Source organism: Uloborus diversus, chromosome 2, assembly GCF_026930045.1.
Source record: "Uloborus diversus isolate 005 chromosome 2, Udiv.v.3.1, whole genome shotgun sequence".
NCBI lineage: Eukaryota > Metazoa > Arthropoda > Arachnida > Araneae > Uloboridae > Uloborus > Uloborus diversus.
In genome coordinates this window covers 66494500-66507390 of record NC_072732.1, presented here as the reverse complement: position 1 = coordinate 66507390, position 12891 = coordinate 66494500, and the positions used below count along the sequence as shown (strand labels likewise).

The 12891-nt window shown below is 32.5% G+C and overlaps 1 long non-coding RNA gene across 2 annotated transcripts in view; it reads left to right on the top strand.

Moving 5' to 3' along the window:
* The first annotated feature begins 1229 nt into the window (after nt 1–1229).
* LOC129235209 (uncharacterized) overlaps nt 1230–12891 on the top strand; it is a 564511-nt gene continuing 552849 nt past the window's right edge. For both annotated transcript variants that reach the window (XR_008581574.1, XR_008581573.1), the window contains exon 1: nt 1230–1402. This is a non-coding gene — a long non-coding RNA (uncharacterized LOC129235209). The remainder of the gene's footprint in view (nt 1403–12891) is intronic.

Sequence of the window (12891 nt, the reverse complement as noted above, 5' to 3'; positions counted from 1 at the left end):
TATTTTGCAGACTGAATGCTTTTTAAAGACATAAACAAGCTCTAATACCTGCCAATGTCTTTTTCCGGCATTGAACCACCGACTCGATTACCTTTCCTTAATTGTCATCCTGCGAGAACTCTCATTACTTGTAGAATGTGTGTCACCCTGATTTTTAAACCTAAACTCTGTAATTCGAAGAAATAAACATGGAGATGTCACGAAAATTTATATAACTTGATATTGAATGCAGGCGTCCCTCGTATATCACTGTACTTGTACAACACGTTTTCGATATTGCACGGTACCAAATTTGCAATTATTATAACACGGGTTCGATATTACACGGTTCGAAACCTGAATTTAATACTTCATGGATTTGATATAACACGTATATGTTATTTTAAAAAAGATCGGATTTCACTTTTGTTTGATGCATTCTGTTAATGTTTGATAACTCTAATAAGTTTTTACTTTGTTTTTATGAAACTTGATTTCGATACAACACGATACATATTGACATGATTTTTACTATGCACATCATTAATAAGTTAAAATGTTAATTTAAAAAAAATTCTCGTATAACGCGACTTCGATACTACACGAAACAAATTAACCGAGTTACACGAGGGACGCCTGTATATAATTTTCTCGATTTTGAATTCTTAATTGAAAAGATTTGTCTATTTTACAGATTAAATTCTTTTTCTCGAAAAACCCCGCCGGTGTCTTTTTCCGGTATTGAACTACTCACCACATTAGCTCTCTTTAATTGTCATCCAGCGAGAACCCTCACTGCTTGTGATGTCCCTCACCCTCATTTTTCGAGCTAAAACGTCAACTGTGTATTTCGAACAGAAAAATACAGATAACTCATAAAAATGCAAATGCTTTCAATTGGAAATAACATTTTGTGAACTTTTAAATCCTATTTATTCTTTGGAGAGAAAATTCTTTCGCGACATGAATTTGCTTTAACATCTGCCGATGACCTTTTCCGGTATTGAGCCTCAGTCCGCGATTCGATTAGAGCTCTCCCTGAGCATCATACAGCTAGAACCCCTACCACTTGTGGAGTCTCTCACCCTGTTTTTTCGAACAATTTCGCTGTAGGGATGCGCTTGTTTCGTAACGGAAAGAGGCCCGCTCGAAACCAAAACCAAATATAACGGCGCTAGGAGGCGCTACAGAACAATTCCCGATTTGCCGAAGCTGCCTCAGTGATGTCTGAGTGAGCAGTCGATGGAGGTCGGTTCGACCCGGACCTATCGTCTGCGGCATGGGTGCCGGCAATAGTTGCCGTCGAGTATAACGGAGAGGTGTGCTTGTGGACATTTGGATTACCTTGATGATATAAGATAGAAACGGGACTGTTTAAAAGATTTTGGAAAAGTAACGACATGAGAAGGACACGTGAAGAAAGGTAAGCAAGTTATAAATTTATTCATTTTGTCAAACCCCATCAATAAATGCAAAAGTTAAAAACCGATGTTATGATTTTTTTTGTTTTAGGTAGATAAAGAGGAAAATGCTTTAAACTTTATCACTTTTTATGTTTTATTTTAAAAAAATGAAACTATTTAAAAAAAATGTGTATGTGTTTTTTCATTAGAATCTTTTTAAAATGCAAAATACCAGTGCATGTAGTGAATTTAAGAAATAAAACCTACGAACTTTTGTACTGAAAGTATACTCCATATAAACATATTACAGAACCAAATTGGAAAAAAATATGGTTAATACCGGTGTTTTTCTCAACTATTTGATGCGTTAAGTTAGAACTGTTCCAGAATTAATGTAATCATTTTAACTCGCACAGTTTTTGAAGGGATTTAATGTATAATCCAGGCCTGGATCTGCGTACCCATCAGTTGTTAAAGAGCCTAATGACCCAAGAAATTGGGGGGGGGGGGGAAGTAGCACTAAGAAATATTTATAACGTTACAGATATACAGTGCTGGTCTCTGGGTAGGAGCTTTACAGAGTTTTTGCAGGAGGGGGGGGGGCAAAATGTATAGATTCAGGACTGGTATAATCATTATTTATTTATGTTTTTAAAGACGGAGATCACTCCTTTTTTAGAAAGATTTAATTTACACAGCATCGATTAAAAAGAAGTATTTAGTTAGACTAATTTCAGAAGTGGTTAATCCGATTAATTTTTTATAATCATGAAATATTTAAGTTATGAATCTTATTAAAATGTAAAATTCAGATTATTTGATGGTTTAATGACTTAAGATTACAAGCAAGATCGACGTTTTTGTACTTTAAATCTTCGTGTTAAGATCGTTTTTTTTTAAATAAAATGATGGAACATTATCAGGTATTTTTTAAAATAACATTCAAAGTAATATGTAGATAAATATGAAATACAAATTGATAGTAATCTCCTTCTGGAAGTAACATACAGAAATGAATGCAATATACTTTTTAAAGGGCGCGATTTTGCTGTTTTACGTTAAAACTTCCAATGAATTTGAACCCTTTGAGCCCCCCTCCCCCGATAAAATTTGAAATTACGGGCTTGCACGTGGTGAGTCCTGAGTCATTTCAGGATAAGAGAAATGTATGTAAAACATTGAAACGGATATTTAATAGTTGATTTTTATAGTTTTTTGTCAGCTTGAGAATTTTTGAAATAATGACTTTTACTTTAAAAAATGGTACTTTAATGCTTTTTGCGCGAATTCAAATGATTGACAATGTGACTCCAAGTTTTTTCCATACATTTTGCTTACTACAAAGAGTATTTTTTTATACTATTAGAAATGAAGTAAATTATGATTTGAGAAAAATATACGTCTTTTAAAAATTGCCAATTTTTTCTATTTTTTTTTTTCAATGTGAGGGCTCTTGGGCGATTTCAAAGAATATTTATAAATGTTTTAATTATTTTCCCGTTATTAGGATGCCAATGCGCAAGTTTTCCGCGCTATTAATTTATTAGAAAAAAGTGTCTTTCGACCCACCCTAGTATATATCTTGCGGTTGATGTGATTAAACCTAAAACTACAAACCGAGGTCAGGTAAATACCTACTCCAAGCTAAACTAGATTTTCATCACTTTAAGCTATTCAAATTGTATTTTTAGCAACTAAACCTTGATAAAATAGAATTTGCTCTTTACTATTTTCTTCGACGTGAAAAATAAATAAATAAATTAAATTTTTTTGAGTTAGATTACTGCTTTCAGATTGATTTTACGAGCAAAATGCTCATGGGGTTAAAATTTATTTATATTAATTTGTAGTTTAAAGGTTAAAAAAAAAACTGCATGTAATATTTTATAAGAACAGATTTGAAAAGCAGATTGTGGCATTGACCATGTAAAGTTAATAGATTATTTAAAGGAGGCAAGAAAAGCTGAAAATACCGGAGCATGGAAACTTGTGATCGGGACCTGATCAAGTAACATGAGATAAAGTAATGTCTAGAGCTACACAAGAAAGATAAAAAGTGCAACTCAACTTCAGAATTACAGTCCATTGCTATTTTTTCCTATCTCATACTTCATTAAATATCTCTGTTTTGTACTTACACGATTCCTATTCAACACTCAACAGTAGTTTATGATATGTAAAAGATTCAACGCATTTTACAATTCCTTTACCGTGGCCCTTTTCATTTATCTCTTTCTTAATTGGATATACCAGAGGATACTTCCTTTAATAATGTTTAGAATAATGCAGGAGGAACAGAAATTCTATGATAATCTGAAAATTCTAGGTTACTGAGATTCATTTTCCTTTTGTGATATTATGTGATATTGTGATGTGTGCATTAGGTATTTTTGTACCGTACTTACGCGATCTGCAGTCTACGTTTGATGCTGTGTGATGTGAAAGTGACTTAATAACTTTTGCTATACCTTTACTGTTTTATACGTATACTTTTATAGTTGAACAAACCCGAGTACATTTTCATATTATTTTCAGTCAATAATAATTTTGTCAAGCGCAACTGAGATCAATAGTATGAGATAAAATATATAATAATTTGAATTATGCTGGAGAGCTGGGGAAAAAATATTCCCTGCGCCTTGAAATAACTAAACTATATGGAATATATTTCTTATTCTTGAACTGAAAAAGCTTACTGTAGTTTGTGTTAAATTGATGTGTTAAATTGACACTTGAATAACAAACACATTCCAGTGAATATTTTCTTCTTACGTACTTCAGAAATTTGAAGTAATTTTCGTGCGTATGAAAATGTACGTTAGACGTACCCTCTCAGGAAATTATAATTTGTCCCGAAACGTAAACAGCTATGCAGTTATATAGGGGAAAAAGAGAAAGAAATTTTAAACAAGTATATTATACATGTTAGAATAAGTGAAATAATAAAATGGGCTCTTAAAATAATAAAATTGTTTTCAATCCTGTTTAACGGGTAGCTCTTTGCTCTCGAAAAAACTACCTGAGTTAACAAAGCTTCCCGCCACACAGCCTTGAAAACAATTTAAAGGATCTATCCTCACTGGTAAGGAGTTCGTGATGGGGGCAGATTCTAGCGAAAATAGTTGTGATGAAAGAGGAAAACGGGGAGGATGGTAGTTTGGCAGATACTTGGCGGGAAAACTAGATATAACTTTAAGGTTGAAGGTTTTGGGGTTGAGGACGAAGACTTTCTTTTTTGTAGGGAAGAGGTAAAGGTTTTCTTGGCGGGGAATTTTTGCAACAGGGTTGTTTTTAATGAGATATCACATCTTTTTTGCATAGATATTATTACTTTGTCTGTGTTTTTAGAGTTGAGAATTTCAAGTCATAAATTTTCAATTGAAACAACGTATTTTTTGTTTTTAAGAAACAATAATGGCAAGCTTAGTGTTACGTCATGATATCTTCTGACCAGTAAGACTCTATGTTCGTTTCGCGAGAATTGAGCCGTTTAAATTTTATTGCAATCTTTGTATCCTCTCTGTAGCAAAGAAAACTACTTGGATAATAAAATATTATGTTTTAAATTATTTTGTTTTCGAGTGTTTTACAACTTGGCAATAAATTCTATTAGTTTATTTATTTGACGGGTTATTTTCATGAAGTTTTTTAAAATGTTTTACAACAGCTTGGGGGCTATTTTAATTTAGCTTCTTCACTTTGTTTAATGACTCAGGGACCACAAGAGATGGAGTATACCAAGAATCAACTCCGGGGTTTTTCATGGGGCTAAGATACAGAGGGGTAAAAACCCCAACTTGTTCTGTCGTGTAAACTGTCCTTAGTCTAGGGTTTCCAACCCCAAAATCCCGATCCCGAATCCCGCAGGATCTCGCATGATATTTAGCGGGATTAATCCCGCGGGATTCCTAATCCCGCAATTCTCCCCCCCCCCCCCCCCCATGTAAAGGTTTTCCAACTTTTGCCTCTCATAAGACAAATATTTTCACAAGCAATCACCTTCTTGGTGTGTCATATGATAAACGGTGGATTTAAGATTAAAGAAGACAATAAAAATCAAGCATATATATTTTTTTGAGATTGAATTGGTATTTTAATTCGAGGTCTGAGTTTTCATAAGTTCAGCAATTTTAAAAAAGCGTAAAATTTATAAACATTTTAAAAACCATCTCTAAACTTTAAAATTCAGAAAATTACACTTAAAAAATAATAAAAGAGTGTTACAAATTGCAAAATCCGCTAGATTAGCCAAAATACAATGTTTGAGCACTTCTGTAACTTTAAAGAAGAAAGCAATGGAAAAATCTGACATTTTTTTTCATATATATATATATTTGGCACGACTCTAAAAGAGGCGACAGAAACGTGGATGAAACCCAAGATTACTTGCTTGACAGTGCAGTAAGTTAAACTGCTCAAGTTTTAAATGTCTCTTAAAAGTGAGGTAAATTTAACGAAAGTATCCAAAAACTTTCACTGAAATTGCGACTCGGTGTTACCAACTAGCATTCACCCATTGCTGTAATGAATCAAATATACTGATACAATGACCAACATCAAGGGCGGATCCAGAATTTTTTGAAAGGGGGGTCAAATTTCAATGGTCAGCGTGTTACACCGTATAAAAAATGGTTTGGGGTCAAAACTTCGCTGCCAAAACTTCGCCGATCCATAAATTTCGCGTGGTCAAAAACAGTGGATCGATGCTAAGCGTTTTTTTTTTTTTTTTGTTCTGAATATGCTTAGTACAAATGAAGATTTTTGTAGCTCTTTTCATAATTTTGTGTGATGATGTAACAGAGTAGTAAGAACTTACAAGTTACTATTCATCAGAAAGTTTGTGAAATTTTTACCCGTATGAAAATAATACGTCTAGGTGCAGAATTTTACTAAAGGCAAGAATCTTGGCGAATTTTGTTTCAATTGCTCATCACATTTGAAAAATAAGGGAAGCTGCTGTACCCACGGTCAAAATTTGCTTTTCAATTTTTGCTGGTCTCTGGGAATGGATAATCGATCGGAAAAAATTCTGGCAGAATTCACAACTTATCATGTAATTTGGCAATTTTTGTCAGGTAAAAATCTCAAACCTTCCAGCCTCAAAAAATTTTTCTTAAAAACCGTCTTTTTTGTCCGTGGGTACAACAACCCGTTCACCCCCAAGCCGGTGCCTTTGTACCCATGGACATATAAAAAAATATATAAATAGGTCTGAGGTACTCAATTATACTCAATACATTTTCATAAGCCATTTTATATTGAAATACTTTAAACATGCATTGAAAATAAAATTAAATAAAATACCCAACAGAAATTAAACTTTGAAAATTATCGGTTTTTTCCCTTTTTTTAATTTTCCTTAATCTTTAACATTAGTGAACTCTAAAAACGTTATCAGTCTTAAGAGAGATAATGATGTTATGAATAAAATGAATATGTTTTTAAACAAAAAATAACTAGATTCATGATAGTATGGCTCTCTATGTACCTACATAATAACTTCAATTTATATGCAAATTGAAACCTTTAACCAAAATTAACCCATTACAAAAAAGATTAAACCAACAGAAATCTAGAAAAGTCGACTTCAAATGAAAACAGGCGGGATTGACGGTCTGTAGATCCTACAACAGGTGGGGGTTACTTCAACACTAGATCTTCAAGCCCTACTTCAAATTCATCATCATTGTTGAAACAATATTTCGGACGTTGATGACAAGGCCCCATTTTGAGGTACTTCACATTGTAAGAAGATTCGGATGTGACCCAGAAATACTTAAAATTGTTGTCCGTGGGTAAACAGGATACATGGTTGTGTGTCCTTGGGTACAAAGGTATGCCATTTTGGTTTTGCAAGGCAGTCACATCGACAAGACTACAGTTTTACAACATTAAAAATCAGAAGCAAAACCTTTAAAATATAGGGAATCATGATACCTACAACAAAAATGAATAATACAATCTACAACAAACGAAAAAAAAAAAAGAAATTGCTCAAATTTTTTTATATTTAGATCCTACTAAAACCGAAAAAATGTGACAGAATCTTAAATGTTCGTTTGATGTATTGGAGAGGGGTGTGAATTACACGTTGAATCCCTACTCCAATTAGAATCTCTCTAAACGATACCTGGAATTTCCCGACCAACGTCTGTAGGTACAACCGTCCGTGGGTACAGCAGCTTCCCCTACTTACCCACAGCACGTGTCATATAAATTGCTTCTCTAAAAGTTTTTTTTTGTGTGTGTGCGTGTTAATTGGAGGGGGTTGGATACGGGCATTATTGAATTCTGAACGCTAAAAGTATTTTTTCTGAAGAAGTCGTCAAATCATTGTTACATTTTCAGCTTAAAAAAAATACTTTTTGTCCCTCCTTTTATTACTCAATGCGATGTAAATATCGGTTAAAACCACGTAAAAAAATTATTTACCGTGTTTTATGTCAAACTAAAAGGCTAATAAGTTTTCCTCTGAAATTTGGCGGTCACAGGGAAACGACATAATTTAACATTAACGTTAAAAAAAAAACTTCTGTGTTCTGAAGTTATGGAAAGTTTCATGTAATTATCGTTTTTTTTTTTTTTTTTTTTTTGCTATTGAACTACTTTTACTTCAAATTCAGATCCCACAAAACTTCTAAAGTAAGCGAAAAATCTTCTGGATATAACGAATTAAAAATGTTAGTACTCAACTGCATTCATTTTCAATCATTTAAAAAGATAAAAAGATCATTTAAACATTTTCAGAATTACAACTAAAATTGCAAAATATTCAACATTAATTAAACACTCACATTAGAGAACAGCATTTCACTTACAGAATTATCATTTTTGAATATTCTTTCCTAATACGAGTTTGGTTTTCATCTTTCAAATTCTATTCTGATATGTTCCCCTGACTGTATGGATGCATTTACAGTTCGTACTCGTATTGTGACAAAGCAGCGTCACCTGGTATTTCTGTAAAAGCGTTTTTCAAAAAGACTGACTTCCAATAAATAAATATTGGCCAAAGAATGATGAACGACATACTAATGGGCTGGTCGTTAAGGGTGCTTCGATAATTAGGTATTTACCGCTGCTCGATGAGAAAGACATTAATAAAGCCGCTTCTGACAGCCGATATTTCTCACTTTGTGGCGGAATTTTTCCATAATTCCGTGATGAAATTTCATTGCACGCGTTGTCAGGATAACCTCCAAAGGAAAAGAAATTGCGTGCTTTAAATATTTTATGTGAAGCATTTGAAGTTAAGCGACGTAATAACTGAGTGATCAGTGATAAAATTTTATTTTATTTAAACATTAAAAGTTGTTTTTAAAATAGCATACAGGCATCTATATTTTTTTAATTTTTTTTCTAACTTGATAAAACTGGATAAAAAAGTGTTTTGTGTTTGATTTTTTTTTTTTTTTTTTGGTGTCAGATCCACAGCCCCCGCATTTATTACGTAGCCCCCTTGCCATATTAAGTCATGGACCCTTCAATGTTCGCCAATAGTGTAATGACATAGGTTTTAATCGCTCCTTTTTTACTTCCTTTTACAAAAAAGGAAGTATTGTATTCGCAAAAAAATTTTCACTCAAAAATCGGCCTTAATTTCCATTTTTCTCATCCCCGAATGAATCGTGAGTTTTTTTTCGACCCCACCACACGTAGATATATAGTGGATACCTAGGAACCTACAAACACCCGAAATATCTATTTTGACGACCCCCGAGTTAATTACAACGAATTTCTCGACGTTCGTATGTACGTATGTATGTGCGTATGTATCTCGCATAACTCAAAAACGGTATGTCCTAGAAAGCTGAAATTTGGAACGTAGACTCCTAGTGGGGCCTAGTTGTGCACCTTCCGTTTTGGTTGCATTCGGATGTTCCTAAAAGGGACTTTTGCCCCTTTTTGGGAGGAAATCATTGTTAATTTCGATGTAAACTCAAGTGGTGTTATAATTTGTCGGACACTTGGCGATATGTAGCCAGTCTTTTGTCGCCAACTTGGCGACAAATTTGGCGATTTTCTTTTTAATTTTATATTTGGTTTCAATTTTTCCACTGTTGATGATATTTAGAGAGTAAACAATTGAATCACATCAAAATTGCCAATAATGGGGAAATGACATTAAATTGGAGTTAAAAGGAAGTCATGTGATGCACACATCAGCTCGTTTCATCCTGGGCCCCTTCTCATTTCCGGCCCTGTTGCTGAGGAACCTCTAGCCTCTCCTATGTAGGGGCTATACTCACAACGCAAATTCAAAATAAATAATGTTACATGATAATATGAGAATGAACAGTTAAACTCTGTGTTTAAAAATTCTTTTAATGTCTCTTTGGGCCAATTTCAAACTAAAGAGCTACTAACCAGGAAACCACATGACTTCAATAATGATGGAAAAAAATTTTAAACGATCGCATTCGAAAGAGCACATTTCGACATATTTTTGATCCATATATTGTGTGCCCTCGTCCTTTCGTTTTCGAAATGTAAGTCTACCGAAATCTCAAGAAAAGTCGCCAAATTTAAAGACTTTGCAAGAAATTAAAAACATCGTCAGCATCTTGCAAGGCATCTCATTTCCATTTTGGGTCATCTGCAAAGCGTGTGAAAGATGTTTTGCATTAATCCTTTACTTGTGCGTGTTAAATTAAAAAATTACCATCAAGCCTATGAAGTGGAAAGTAGTAAGCTTTATCCAAAGAAACGACAAGTTTACAATGAAATTAAACGTAAGTTTTATTATTTCATTCGTGGTAACAATACATTTCAGAATTTTTCTGTATTTTAGGTGTATTAAACTTAACTAATTTAAGTGTTAATTCTTATAAATGAAATATGTGTAGTAAGTATTTCTTAATAATCTGGGATAATTAATATGAATAAGTACAAAAATAAGACTAATTTGAGCTCATATACAGAAAATAACATGGATAGTCTTTGATGTTGAAATAAGATGGTCATGAATTAGTTCTTTTTTTTAAAGTTATAATCAATGCATGAGGTTTTATTGACTGACCAATGTGAGGAAAAATATTTCATTTTTAATTTAAAACCGAAAAAAAATTGTAATTATAAAAAGAAAACAACGGATAGTAATTGTCAATAATATGCATTTAAAAATTATCGATATCGGAAATGAAACCATGGATAGAGGGAAATAGTTATTCTTATTCTTAAAAATTATTAATATAGTCGACGTACGTTACAACAACCCCTGCTATCCGAACAAAATTTGCACTGCAGCTAGAAGTGGCTATAACGTAAATCCACAACATATTGCATATTATTTATTCATTTTGAAAAATACTGGGATAACTTTTACAAGTTATGTTTCAACCAAACTACATTGATTTATTCATTTCCAGATTAATACAAGTCAGCCTGGTACAAGTCTGGCTTATTACAAGCTCGGCCATCTCCTTTGCAATTTTGCATTTCGAGGGAGTTTGACGGTTGCAATATCTGTACACGACATAAATTCATGAAATGTTTCTGGTGCCACAATGTTCTATCTAAAAGATAGAAAATTGTGGCAAAATCATTACGTATTTCGTTCAGTATCATATTTGTCAGAGTCAGTAGCATATTTTTGCCCTTTCGACAGGCTTCTTTCATTTTATTTTATTATATCTCTTATTTGTATTTACCATTAACCTGCTTTTTTTAAAAGTTTTTCTTAAGTTTCTATTGCCTTAGGTATACAAATCAACTTTGCACAGAATCTAAAAGAAATACTAATAATTAATACTTATTAGAACTATGTTAAGAAATACGTAAAATATATATTACATTAATAATGTTTCAATTAACCCTTTAAGTACTGAAGTAAAATCTACTTAAATTACACTGAAATGATAAAATATACTTTTGTTCTGCTTGTCCCTTCAAAATTTGCCAGGGGAAGGGTCAATTCTACCGTGGGAAGTTAAAGCGCAGTAATTTCAGAAATGAATTTTTGAGATATTTGATTTAACACGTTTTGGATTCCGTAAAGGAAAACGTTTGAATATGACGCTCTTTTCATGCTTAATTTTTAGTGGAAACCAAAGAAGCAAATTTGTACAGTAAAGCTAAAATAAAAAATATGGAAAAAAAGCAAAAAAAAAAAAAAAAAAAAAAGAAAAATTTGCTGCTCGCCAGAAAAAAAAAAGATGGCTTAGAATCAGTTTACTTTAAATTTGCATTGTTTAAAAAAAAAAAATCGAAATATTTCCGGTTACGGCGTTCCCCCGCGCCTCCTTTCCCTTCTACACTACACTTACTTTAGCAAGTACATTTTTTTTTAAATATTAGGAGGGTCAACTGCCACCTCCTGACCCCCTTAAGCGGTGAGCCTGCTTCTATCACCAATAATAAAATAAAACTTAAGTTAAATCTTGATTTAAAGTTGTAGTTCTGGAAAAAAATTCTCACCTTATATATAATCTTGATAGTGGTTTTGAACCGTGATTAGTGATGTGGATCGGATAAATACCCAGCGGGTAGGTAAATATTTTTTGGGTATTTACCCGGGTATTTACCCGAGTCCTGGGTAAATACCCAAAAACTGGGTATTTTACAAAAAAAAAAAAAAAAGTAAAAAGTGAATGGGAATTTTTTTTTTTAAATCTAAATATAAAATAATTGGTAAAACTGATACATACATATGTATTACAGTTTATAATATTTTTCATTGAAAGACTTGATGAAATTATGAAAGAAACATATCGTGTGAACCAAAGAATCTTTCTTTTCAATGTCATAATTGGAGAAGTAGAAACAGTTCAATGATGAACTTCAGGATTTCAAAATCACAATCTAGGTTAGTCATTTCCAAAATGAAAAAAAAAAAAAAAAGGAAGCATGAGGGATGTTTGGAAGAATAAACTGATAAGTTATTAAGACTATGATGTTATTTATTTTATTGCTGTTTAAGTGATAACGTGGCAAATATAGAAACAGCTTTCACGTTAATAAGCAAAATAAAAAAAATCAAAATATTGTTTTCTGTTGCCTTGCTCATTTGCATTTGCTCCCTAGTACTTCGTGATTCAAACTATTTTTAATACACGGAATTAGTGATGTAGGGTGGGAAGGTAAATAATGTTTTGGGTATTTATCCGAAGGTAAATACCCAAACGGAAGGTTGGGTAATAAATCCTCTAGTACTTGTGCATTTTGCAAAAAAAAAAAAAAAAATTAGATGGTATCAAAAGGTGATGATTTTCTTTTTAAAACATAAATCGTAAAACGAAAGATTAAAAATATAAAAATTTAGACATTATAATTTTTTTAATTAAATGCTTTGTGAAATCTTATCAAAAAAAAAAACCTCCTCAGAATTTAGAATGAATTATTTTAAAACTTAAATAGGATGACAGGATAATTTACAAGAAAATTTTGATATAATTTTCGAGAATTTGTCTTTGCCGGTGGTAAATGATTATTTTCACACCAGGCATTTGTATTTTCATTGCATTCTCTCCCCATTTTTTTATCTTTTCAAAATTTGTCTGCCGCTTCAAAG